A 13,227-nucleotide genomic window follows, 5' to 3' on the forward strand; every position below is an offset into this window, starting at 1 on the left:
AATTGGAAAGGAAGAAGTGAAATCGCTATTATTTGCAGATGACATGATTATAAAGACTCCACCAAAAAATGTTGGAACTAATAAACAAATTTGGTAAAGCTGCAGAATATAAATTCAGCCTACAAAAATTCTCATTTCTTTACACTAACAATGAATTATCTGAAAAACAAATCAAGAAAATACCATTTATGATAGAATCAAAAACAGAATATTTAGAGATAAATTTAATCGAGATGATAAAAGACATGTATGCTAAAACCTATAAAACACTGATGAAAGAAACTGAAAACAGTACAAATAAATGCAAGGATATCTATGTTCATGGATTTGAATTAGTATTTGTAAAGTGCCCCAAAGCAATCCATGGATTCGATGCAATCCCTGGTTTCAAAATATACTGAAAAGGTATGCTAATCAAAACAGTATATGATACCAGTATAAAAACAGATATGTAGGCCAATGGAACAAAATAGAAAGCCTATAAATAAATTCACATATTTATAGTGAATTGGTCTTTGGCCAAGTTCCCAAGAACATACAATGTGGAAAGGACAGTCTTTTTAATAAGTAGTGTTGGGAAAATTATATATCCACATGCAGAAGAATGAAATTGCACCCTTATTTCACACCATATATAAAATCCAATTCAAATAAAAACACATAAGACTTAAGCTGTAAAACTTGCAGCAGAAAACATAGGGGAAAGGCTTCCTGATATTGGTTTTGGCAACTTTTGGGGGAGAATTTGAACCTAAAAGCACAGGCAACATAAATAAAAACAGACACATAAGATTACATCAGCTACACTACACAGCTTCTGCAAAGCAAAGGCAACAATCAACTGAGTGGACAGAAAACCAACAGAATGGGAGAAAATGTTTACAAACAATGTATCTGATAAGGGGTTAATATTCAATATTTATAAGGAACTGAAACAACTCAACGGTAAGAAATCAACTCAATTTTAAAAAGAGGCAAAGGACCTGAATAGACATTCCCCAGAAGATGACATGCAAATGTTCAACAGGTATATTAAAATATGCTGTTTATGGCTTATCATCAGAGAAATTCAAATCAAAACCACAATGAGATATCACCTCACACCTGTTAGAATAGCTAGTATCAAAAAGACCAAAAAGTAAGTGTTGGTGAAGATGTGGAGAAAATGAAACCCCTGTATACTATTGGTGAAAATGTACATTAGTGCAGCCATTATGAGAAACAGTATGGAGATTCTTCAAACATTACATATTACTAATTCAAATGAAAAATAGAACTACCACATGATCCAGCAATTCCACATTCCACCACGGGTATATATCCGAAAGAAATGAAATCAATATCTCAAAGAGATGGCTATACTCCCATGTTCATAGCAGCATTATTCACAATAGTCATGATATACAATTAACATAAATATCCGTCAACTGATGAAGAGAATGTGGTATATATGTACAATGGAATACTATCCAGCCTTAAAAAAAAAAAAAAGAAAATCCTGTAATTTCCAACAACATGATATGCTTAGTGAACTAAGCCAGGCACAAAAGACAAATGCTGTATGATCTCACTTATAGGTGCAATCTTAAGAAGTCAAATTCACAGAAGCAGAGAATAGTAGAATGATGGCTGCCTGGGACTGGGGGCAAAAGATGGGAGGATGAGATGTTGGTTAAAGTGTACAAAGTATCAGTTCAACAGTAGGAATAAGCACTAAAGAACTATTGTACAACATGGCTACTACAGTTAATAACAACACACTGTATAGTTAAAATCACTAAAAAAGTCAATCTTAAATATTCTCACCACCAAAAATAGTAAGGATGTGAGGTGATGGACATGTGAATTAGCTTGATTTAATCAGTTCGTAATCCATACATATATCCAAACATTACTATCAATATACACAATTTTATTTGTCAATTAGACCTTAATAAAGCTGGGGGAAAATAACCCTGGAAATTGAAATTTTAAAAATTAAATTTCAAAATAGAAATACATAGGAACAAATCTGACAAAGATGTAAAAGATGTGTACCCTAACATGTGTAAAACATCGCTGGACAAATTAAAGACTTAAATGAATGGAAATATATACTATGCTGTGTTCATAGGTCAGAAACTCCAATACGATTAAGATGTCAGTTCTCCCAAATCAAAATCCCAGTGTGGTTTCTTTAATAGAAATTGAAAAATCTCATTCTAAAAGCTATAAGGAAATGCAAAGGACCTAAATTAGCTAATACAACTTTTAAAAAGAGTAAGTCTGGAGAGCTAACACTCCCAGATTTCAAGACTTACAATAAAACTTCAAGATACAAGCAACTGATTTTTTACAAGGTGCAAAGGCAATTAGGTGGGCAAAGGGTATGCTCTATTTGAAGTGGTACTGGAACAATTGGATATCTACATCCAAAAATATTAAATCTATACCTTGAACAATATAGCCCTGGATTTATTAAATTTTTTATATTTCATTTATTTTATTTGTCTTATCACATTGGCTGTGACTTCCAGTGAAGTCTTGGGCTCAGAGATGGTGAAACATATAGTTCTAAATTACAACCTAAAACTCTAAAACTTCTAGAAGAAAACATAAGAGAAAACCTTTTTGACATTGGGGTATGCAAAGATTTCTTACTCCTCTAAAAGTATCCAGAAATAAACAAATTGATAAACAGGACTTCATAAAAATTTTAAATGTCTACTCATCAAAAGACACTGTTAGGATAATGAAAAGATAAGCCACAATCTGAGAAAATATTTCCAAACCATATGCCAGATAAAGAACTTGAATCCAAAATAAAGAACTCTTGAAAGTCAATAATAAGAAAACCCAATAAATAAAAAGATGCATGGGTGGGAAATAAGCCCATAGAAGGCACCCAACATCATTAGTCATTAGTCATTAAGGAAATGATGATTACAACCACAAGAAGATACTTCTAAAAGTATCTTGACTAAAACTAAGATGACTGATCATACCAAGTGTTGGGAAAGATGTGAAAAAACTAGGAGTCCCACACAACTGCTGGTGGAAATGTACAATGGTATGACTACTTTAGAAAGCAGCTTAGTGGTGTCTTAAACAGTTAAACATCGGGCTGAGTGTGGCAACTCACACCTGTAATCCCAGCACTTTGATAGGCCAAGGCGGGCGGATCACCTGAGGTCAGGAGTTCGAGACCAGCCCGGCTAACATGGAAGAACCCTGTCTCTATTAAAAATACAAAATTAGCCAGGCATGGTGGCACATGCCTGTAATCCCAGCTACTTGGGCGGCTGAGGCAGGAGAATTGCTTAAACCCGGGAGGTGGAGGTTGCGGCGAGCCGAGATTGCACCATTGCACTCCAGCCTGGGCAGCAAGAGTGAAACTCTGTCTCAAAAAACAAACAAACAAACAAAATTAAACATCTACCATATGGTCCAACCATTCTTTTCCTAGATATTTGCCCAAGAGAAAGGAAAATACTTGTCCATAGAAAGTCTTTTACATGAATGTTTGTAGAAGCCTTATTTGTAATAGCCCCAAACTGGAAACGACCCAAATATCCATCAACAGGTAAATGGTTAAACAAACAGCTATATTCATACAATGGGATATTTCTCAATAAAACAAGAATGAACTGTTGATACACGCTACAATGTGGATTAATCTCAAAATAATGAGGGTGAAAGAAGCCAAACGAATATGAGTACATACTGTATAATCCCACTTACATAAAATTCTAGGAAAGACAAACTAATAAATAGTGACAGAAAGCAGATCAGTGGTGGTCTAGTGGGAAGGAGTGGCTGCAGAGGACACAACCGCCAACATGTAGAGTAATGGAGATGTTCATTATCTTGACTGTGTGATGCACATAGCAAAACGTATCAAATTGTACATTTCAAATCTGTGCAGTTTATTTTGTCAATTATACTCCAATATTGCTGTGGTATTTTAAAAAGAAAAATAAATATAGAAATTATTTTAGTGCCAGAATTCTTAAAATATCACCATACAAAGTGCATTGATGAATCAGAATAAAGAGGTAGATAGACTAATATTGATGATTCAGAATAAAGAGGTGGATGGACTACTTTATTGATTGATTGATTGAGACATTGGTCTATGTTGCCCAGACTGGTCTTGAACCTGGGCTCAAGGGATCCTCTCTCCTTAGTCTCCTGAGTAGCTTGGAATACAGGTACCAGCCAAGGCACCCTGCTACATGGCCTAAACAACCAGTTTTAGCATAATTTATTTATTCTGGGTAGTGGAGTCTAAGTGCCTAAGTATTAACTAATCAGTTTGATCACCTTCTGACTTTTTAAATCGGTTGTTTTTGTTAATGTGTATTCATTCATTCATTCACTAGCTACTGAGCACCAACTGATCACCAGCAGTCTTCTAATAAAGTATTTTAAAAACATGAATTGTCTATTTCATGGGACTTGCATTCTAGTGAGACAGATGATCAAAATGAATCAATAATTACCCCTAACTGGATAATCATTTTGTGTACCTACTATGTATTAAACAATGGAAAGGAGAGGTGAACAAGCTAGGGCTCCTGTCCCCTTGGGAATGTAATACCCAAGCTAAGAGATGGACATCAAAGAAGTGATTATAATAAAGTGTATGCCATGGGACTACATACTGGGGAAGCAATTTTCAAAGGGGTCATCTTAGACTCCCAGAGAAAATGGGGTGGAAGGTGACATTTTTGCTCTCCCGAGTAGCTTGTTTGCAGCTATGTTTCCTAAAGTTTGAGGGTTATGTTTTAGGATAGGCCTCCAGATCATCCTATGTGCTCAAATTACAATCTGCCTTCTCTGAAGTATCAAAAAATAAAGTACAGATAATATATAAAACACCAGGCACCCAGCCCCAGCAATATAGAAGATAATAGCTCACTGTGGCCAAGAAATATTTAAATTGTGATTGGGGTATATTTTTGTCATTTATAAATAGATGAAATATCTAGTCCCCAAAACTTTCTACTGTCATATCTTTAGAACATGTGTCTATTTTTAGGTACATTATCACAGTAAATAAAGGTCAATTAACAGAAGCATTAAATTCTGAGTAATGCCAATGTCTACCTACTAAGAGAGAATGAATTCTTTAAACACAGCAAGGAAGGAATGTGTACACATCAAAGGCGCTATACAGAGGGCATAACTCTCAGAGGTGCTTAAATTCTAAATCAAATCACCTTTCATATGTCAGCAAACATCTGAAACACTCACTCCATCAGTCAATATCAGATTTTCTGTACTCAGAATCGTCTCCTTTTGAGTCCTTACTCAGGAAGAAACACAGAGTTTTTAGCATGAACATCAATAGTACTTCATGAGATAACATAAAAGGATAAATCAATTATTTTTTTCTACAGGGCAAAGTGGTCTTACAGGAAATTTGCTGTCAGTTTCATCCTATGAGACCAAGTCTTCACTAGAAAGTCAAATAAAGTCAACGACAGAAGCAAATAAGCATTCTTCTAATCACCTGGCTTTGGGAATAAGAGCAATTTTAGTGGTGCCAGAAAAGTAACTAGGATTTTTTTTCCATCAGAAATATTCTTTGTATCTTGTCCTTGAAATGTATCAGGTACCAAACAAAATTTTCATATATTTGACATCCCAAATAGGCCATCAAGCAACCAGTATATCTGAGCTGGAAAGAATTTGAAAGCCTCTAACCCAACCTCTTCAATTTACAGATGGGAAGACCGAAGCCTAGAAAGAGAGTCCAAGGTTTCCCTAGTATTTTCCTATTCATTCAGTAAATATTTACAATATGCTATGCATGTGTCATTTAATTTCCATAACATCTTTGGGATAGGAGTTATGCCAATATTTAGATGGGGAAAAAGATGAGACTATGAAATCTTGTAAGTTGTCTAAGTTATTAAGTGACAGAACTGGACTTCAAACCCACATCTTAAGAGACTCCCAGTCCAATCGTCTAACTTGACTCTGGCTGATGTCAGGAATGTTACAACCCACAGCTCAAGTGTTTAAACTTCTTCTCTCAGTAAAGCAAAAGAACTTGACAAAACTGCAACTATTTATTTTTTGCCACAACAAATTCTAAAACTTCCTCTGCCTACCAGTAGCCTCTGGCTAGGGTCTAGGGCTTTGGGTAATAATGCTGTTGTCGTGCCTTCAAACCCTTGGCTATGACCCTCTTTAGATGTGTTCTTACTGTGACGCCATTCCAGTACTTGCAGAATTGGAATAGAGCATGGATGGTGTTCTTGGAGGAAAAGTTTAAAATTAAAGGATGCAGCTGGTTAGAGGTTGTTCCTGGGAAAAGGGTGATTGTATCTGAGGTCTTATCAGGCTTGCAAATACATCAGATCCTTAGAGGACCAGTCACCCACTATGAGTAAAATGTCCACAGTGACCTTTCCAAAATGCATATCTGATCATCTCTCTCCTCTCTTCTCTTTAGCCCTCTGGATAAAGTCCTCACTCATTAATAGGGTTTGCAAAGCTTTTGAGATATGGGCCATCTTTCTCCATCTCCATTTTTCCTGGACAACCTGACCACCACTCTGCTTTCTTCGTACATGCATACCCAATTTCCATTCTTGGCCTCCCTAAACTTCCCTCTCACCTCCAGATCCTTGCACAAGCTCTTCAGCCGGTGAAACTCCCCTCAACCTTCAGGCCTCTGCTCAGATATAAACCTCTCTGAGAAGACTTTCCTGTGGCCTCAAGACTGTAGCCAATGTCCCTAGACTGGACCTCCTGCTCTCTCCACTTCATAGCCTTATCACAGCATAAGGGAATCACCTGTTTAATTCTGTCTATTCACCACTATATTGTAAGCTCCCAATGCACCATTGTTCCCAATGCCAGGCTTACTGACTGACACACAGGAGACATATAATAATTATGTAACATGAATAAATGCATGAATGAATGACTAAATGGATAAGTAATGTTATTACTTGGTCTATAAGAGTTATATTAAAGTTGCTTCAATTGAAAACAACAAAAGATGATTGGAAGTTTAGATTTTTTTTTTTTCAAGTGACTTTTTGGAGCGGTCATGGGGTCAGCCTAATTCCGTGATCTGTAAACAAGACACTGCACAGAGGATGCACTGAATGTATATTCACCTTCTACATGTGAGAGGCTCCAGGACAATCCAGCTCTAAAGGATCATCCACCAACAAAGGAGATGACTCTAAAAGCAAACTTACAACGTCTGTTACAGAATGTATTCCTCATTGATACTTAAAGGGAACCTGAGAGAGACAGAGGCTTAATGAACAAAGACTCCAGAGGAGGCAGCCTGTCCCTAGGTAAAATGAAATCACTCCCGATTACCTGCGATCTACAGCAGTCATGAGCTCCTGTACACAATTTAAAGGTTATCTTGTAATTTAGAAAGAAAAAAAATATTACCAATTGAACCGAATGGCAAGTGACACTTGGGCTCAGCCACGATTAGAATCAGGCAGCTTTCCTCGGGTGGTTTTCTAGCAGCAGCTTCCCTGTGTTCACAGAGGGTTAATTCTGTGATCCGTGGGGACACCTTAATGGCCCTGGTTATCTAAACCTTGATTCAGAGCAGAGGCCACATATTATGTTTTCTCTGCACATCGACAGACATATTAGGACATGAAGTGAAGATGACAGGTGGAGAATATTTCCTTTCTCCTCGGAAATGCCCCAGGAGAGTTTTCTATGGCGACCTCCCCAGACCCCGGCTTTGCATTAGAGTTATTGTCCTGAGAGAAGATTCAGTTAGAGCCTCTGATTCATTTCTTATAGTGCTCTCTTGTTTATTCTTGGTGGCAGCTAACTTGTAAAATTTTATTATGATTTTTTTTTCTTGGTTTGTGTCATGGAAGGGCTAAAAAGAAACCAAACAAACAATAATTCTATCATCAGTTCTAAATGCAGCTGTATAAATCCACACCAAGGCTGGATGTCTACAGGGGAAATCCAAGATTACAGGTTGTTCTCTTCCAAGTGGTCCTTCTCTGGGTTTAGATTTTGTGTTTCTAACAGCCCAGAAGACAAAGAGAGTGAGGGAGGAAAGCATAAGGCTTGTGGGTACCACTGGTATAGTGGTCGTGCTAATTTGGATTTCAAATTCAATGCTTTCTCCACACTGGTATTAGGGTGATCCTTATCAAGCACAGGATGATCCAATCACCACCACTAATCAGTGATTCACCAAAATGACCGTGGCTTGCTATAATTGCCACATTGAGGGTTTTCCAGATTCTGTTGCCCCAAGTTTCAAGCTATGTATGCCAACTATACTGAGTATCCATCATAGATTCACTTTTTCAAGACTCTATTCCCTGCTTATACTTTTCTGTTAGAACACTGCTTATTTTCTCCCTCCATCCTTTTTTCCCTAACTGCTACTTATTTGTCCACAATTAACTCAGATGTCATCTCTACCAAGCGGGTTCAACAACACCCTACTGAAATTAATCAATCTACTGAAATAACCCATTATATTTACTGTTTGTCAAAACTACTGTCTGCTGTTCATGGTAGCTCATGCCTGTAATCCCAGCACTTTGTGAGGCAGAGGAAGGCAGCTCTCTTGTGTTCAGGAGTTCGAGACCAGCCTGGCTAACATGGTGAAACCCTGTCTCTACAAAAATATATTAAAAAATTAGCCAGGCGGAGTGGTGCATGCCTGTTGTCACAGCTACTCGGGAGACTGAGGTGGGAGGACTGCTTGAGCCCAGGAGGTGGAGGATGCAGTCAACTGGGATTGCACCACTGCACTATAGCTTGGGTGACAGAGTGAAACCTTGTCTCAGAAAGGAAAAAAAAACAACACAGAAAACCTACCCTCTACATGAGCATTCAGACCATGATATATTCATCTTTGTATTTCCAATGTCTAGCACAGTGCTTGGTACATGATGGGGTATTCAAAACACCTTCTCTGAACTGTTCATGCTTTAACCTAGAGGCCATTATCTCCAAGACATGATATTCTTCAAAGCTTGGTGGGTATTCCCTTATTTGCTCATATAGCAGACTATTTAATCTCACTTGTAGCATTAATTGGCATGTCTTTAAAGTTGTCTGTTTTTCCCTCTGTATCAGAAGCTTCTCACGGGCAGAAAGTACATCCTCTTTGTTCACCAGGGCATGCCTGGAGCTATGCACAGTGCCTAGAACAAAATACGTGTTTAGTAGAAACATGCTGAATAAATAAATGAATGAGCAAGGTATACAGATAAAAGGCCCCCTTTACAACAACCCTCTGGAGTTCAATAGTTTGAAGGGCCTTGATTGTCCCTCAAAAGGTGAAAAGGAGGAGGAAGAGGAAAAAGATGAAAGTTAATGAACATAAATAAGAGGAAAGAAAGGAAACCGGTATCCTTAACTGACTGATTATGCACAGACCCTGTGCTGGCCATTTGGTGTGTGTGACTTCACTTAACCTCTGCAAGTCTCTGTGGTAGAAAATGAATTCTGCTTCTATTTAGAAGCGATGGGAAAGGCCCAGCAAAGCAGAGCATGGGGTCGGTATGGGAAGGAAATGCTGAAAAAGGATTTAGTGACTGGAGGAAAGTCTTTTGTTCAGGAGATGTTTTCATCAGCCCTTGGTATTTTATTGCCCTCCCCCTCTTCCCTGCCTCTCTCGGATGCTGACGACAAAAATCACCAAGAAAGTCAGATGGTTCCCCATTATATCTGTACAAGTTCAAATTTCCGTTAGTTCCACAAGGTTTTGCTCTTTCAACTATTTCATCTTGCTCCCATTTCCCAGCATTCTCGGGACTATCTAAAATATGCATCAGGAACTCTAGCATATCAGTACCAGTGAGCTATAGTCATGCATTTAATCAACAAGAAGTCACAATTTTATATTCACTGGCTAATGATGCTGTCAATCAGTTTTCCTCCTACCCTGCCAAAATCCTGATTGTCTGTTTGCATGACCTTCTCAGTGTGTTTATACACTTTGGGAATCCTTCCATTGAGATTTCTTCCTGGCTTCAACACATCCTTAATTCCCTTAGAATTGAGCAGCCAAGTCCCTCCTTTCTGGGATCAGTAATCTGGATTTCCACTAGCTGGGTTGGTGTTCCTTAATCTGATATTCCTGACTAAAACACTAGGTCTTGGACAATTTCCCAAATGCAGTAGAGGATGAATTCCCTTCTCCTTCTATGCATCTAATCATCTTCTATGCAAGCAGGACCTTTCCTATCTCTTCTTGTTAAAGATTGGCTCTCAGTCCCCTTTGAGCGCTCCCTTCCCTACCTTTTGTACCACATTCCTGAATCATTGTAAACTCCCACCAGGTCAACAATGGGACAAAGAAATGGTGAAGATCATGGTCCGTGGATGGCAATGGGGACTTGCATTTCACTGCAGACACTGTACGGGTAGCTGGAGCAGGTGGGATGTCTGTTAAATGCACAAGAATCTCATAGTGGTAAGTTATGCTGTTCCTGGGCTCACACATCCGAGGGCTGCAGAGAAAATGAGAGGTTCCCAGAAAGCTTGTACTCTCTGTCTTAGGGATCATATAAATCCCAAACTTGAGAGTGGACTTGAGAAGTCAAGGGCATCATTACTATGTCATCGACTAAACTTGTTATCACCCCTCAAGAACCAAATGTTGAACCCTAGGGTGATATCACTCTGTTCAGAAGATATGCCTTTATCCAGTTCACTATCATCTTATTCGTGCTCAGCCCCATGCCATCAACCCAACCCTAGCAACCTCGGGCTCCAAAGTGCTGAACAACTTCTCTGCACCTTCCCGCAGCTTACTGTGTCCTGCTGTCCTTATGGTCTGCTTTGGCTGTTGTCCACCACCCCACGAAAAAATACTTCTGTATACTCCCTGAGCCACAGGATACCTGTAGGCTTTTGAAGACTTGAGGTTCTTGCCCGAAGGAAAAAAAACAACATATTTTACACAGGTAACCTCCACTCCCTGCCCCCTTCTTCATTACTCTTTTTTCCTGGCCTCAAGTAATTCGCCCATCTCAGCCTCCCAAAGTGTTGGGATTACAGGCATGACCCACACTGCACCTGGCCCCGCCTCCAGTGTCTCACACCTGTGCTCCTGCAATAACCTCCTTATAGCTCTCCTTATGTTTCTGACATCCCTTTCTAAAATATACATATCATTATTATACTCTTTAGTAGCCAAGATTCTCTTTCTAAAATAAAATCTTACCATTTTACTCTTCTTTCAAAAATTATTGAATGGCCACTCTTTGCCATCAAGAGACGAAAGTGTAACGATAATAATAATGATGATAATAGCATCATATACAAAAACTATCAGGATATGGCTGCTATTGTCTTCTTATCCCCATTGCTTGTCATATTCTGTTCTTTTTCCAGTTTTCTGTACACCTGTATTTTTTAGATTCCATCTGCATTTTCAGGAAATCTCTTCATCCTTCAAAATCCAGCTAATACGGAACCAAAAACTGGGCCAAACTCCCAAAACTCTGTACTTTTATGGCCTTCCAAGTAAACTTTTATATTAACAGTCATTATGATACATAATAACTGATAGTATCTATAGTTTCTTCTGCCAGGCAGAGTTTATCTAAATACCTAGTGCTTGGCACACAGTGGCCACTCATTAATTATTTGTTGAATTGAACTGCACTGTCTTACAAGGATGCATGATCTAAAAAGAGTGCAATTGATTAAGAATCCGACAGATCTTTAAAGACAAAGATGAAGGTCTTTGAGAACCATGATCTCACAAGCATGGCTTCCAGATACACGCAGGTGGGAGAGAAGCTCTTTCCATTAGGAGTAGAAGCCCTTCTCCTGTCCTGTGGCTGCTGTAAAGCCCAGAACACAAAACTGCCATAACATAATGACAGACAAAAGCTGCAAAATTAAATTCAAGCTCATCTTGCAATTTTGTGTTTAGCCTTCTGTTGCCAACTAGGAGGTGCTTACACAACAGCTTAAGGGTTTACCACTAATGCCTTCCTTAAGACAGTATTGTCTGCTGGCAGTCAAAGCTCCACACTAAATTACTGGTTTTGATGGTGGGTGTGTTAGTAGATAGGGAAAAGCAGGAAAAAAAACCAATGGGATTAATCTTTCAGCTGTAATTCATTGTTGCTGGGTGAGAAGAATAACTTTTGAGTTTCATTATGGCTCCAAATGAAATGGATGGAAACGTCCCCCTCCCTAGACTGTATTATGAACCTTAATTTGGGGTTTGTTAAATGTAGGCTTATTCTCTCTCCTCTGAACTTGACCATGTTCATTCCTCAAGCTCAGGAGAAAGGGGACTTCATATCTTTCCCTGGATCGTCTCCAGATCTCAAGTTTACCTTTGATTTCATAAACAAGAACTATCTCACCAAAATCACTATTAGTGTGAATTGTAGTTGACTTTGACCCTTCTCTCAAATTTACTGAAAATTTCCGCCTAAACTGTGATTCTAAAAAAACATCACGATAGATGGATTGTGTTAATGGAGTGGGAACAAATTGGACTGGTTAAGGCTGGGGAGGAATTTTGCTTTAATCTGGCTGGGGAAGAGATGAATGCCATGTGGTGAAAAACAGGGCCTTGATTTCAGTTTGATCTGAGTCTATAATTTATGCTTTTGCAAGTTCATTTTTTCAAGTAGACTTTTTTACTGAAGTCTAACATATATAAAGGAATATCCCAAATTATAAGTGTACAGCTAGACTAGTCTTCACAGGCTGAGCACACCCATATAACTATTAGGTTGGTGCAAAATTAATTGCGGTTTTTGTAATTGCCATTACTTTCAATGGCAAAAATGCATTTACTTTTGCACCAATTGCACCCAGATAAATGAACATTACAATTAACACAGGAGCTGTGCTCATGTAACCTTGGTCTCTACCAAGCCTCAATGTAACAATTATCCTGACTTCCATCACCCTGCATTAATTTTGCTTGCTTTGTTGTAGAATCATACAACGTGAACTATTTTGTGGCTAGTTTCCTTTACTAAAAATAATATTGGTGAGATTCATCCATGTTTGTCTATAGCTATAATTCATTCATTCTCAGTATTGTATAGTATTCCATTGGGTTAACATACCACATTCATTTTATCTGTTCGATTGTTGATAGATAGATATTGAATTGTTTCCACATTAGAGCTATTACAAGGAGATCTTCTATGAGCATTCTATGAACATGTCTTTAGGTGAACATGTGTATGTGTTTCTGAAAAAGTACCTAAGAGTGAAACTGCTAAGTCACAGAGTAACTTATGT

The sequence above is a fragment of the Macaca thibetana genome, chromosome 20 (assembly GCF_024542745.1).
Source record: "Macaca thibetana thibetana isolate TM-01 chromosome 20, ASM2454274v1, whole genome shotgun sequence".
Lineage (NCBI taxonomy): Eukaryota > Metazoa > Chordata > Mammalia > Primates > Cercopithecidae > Macaca > Macaca thibetana.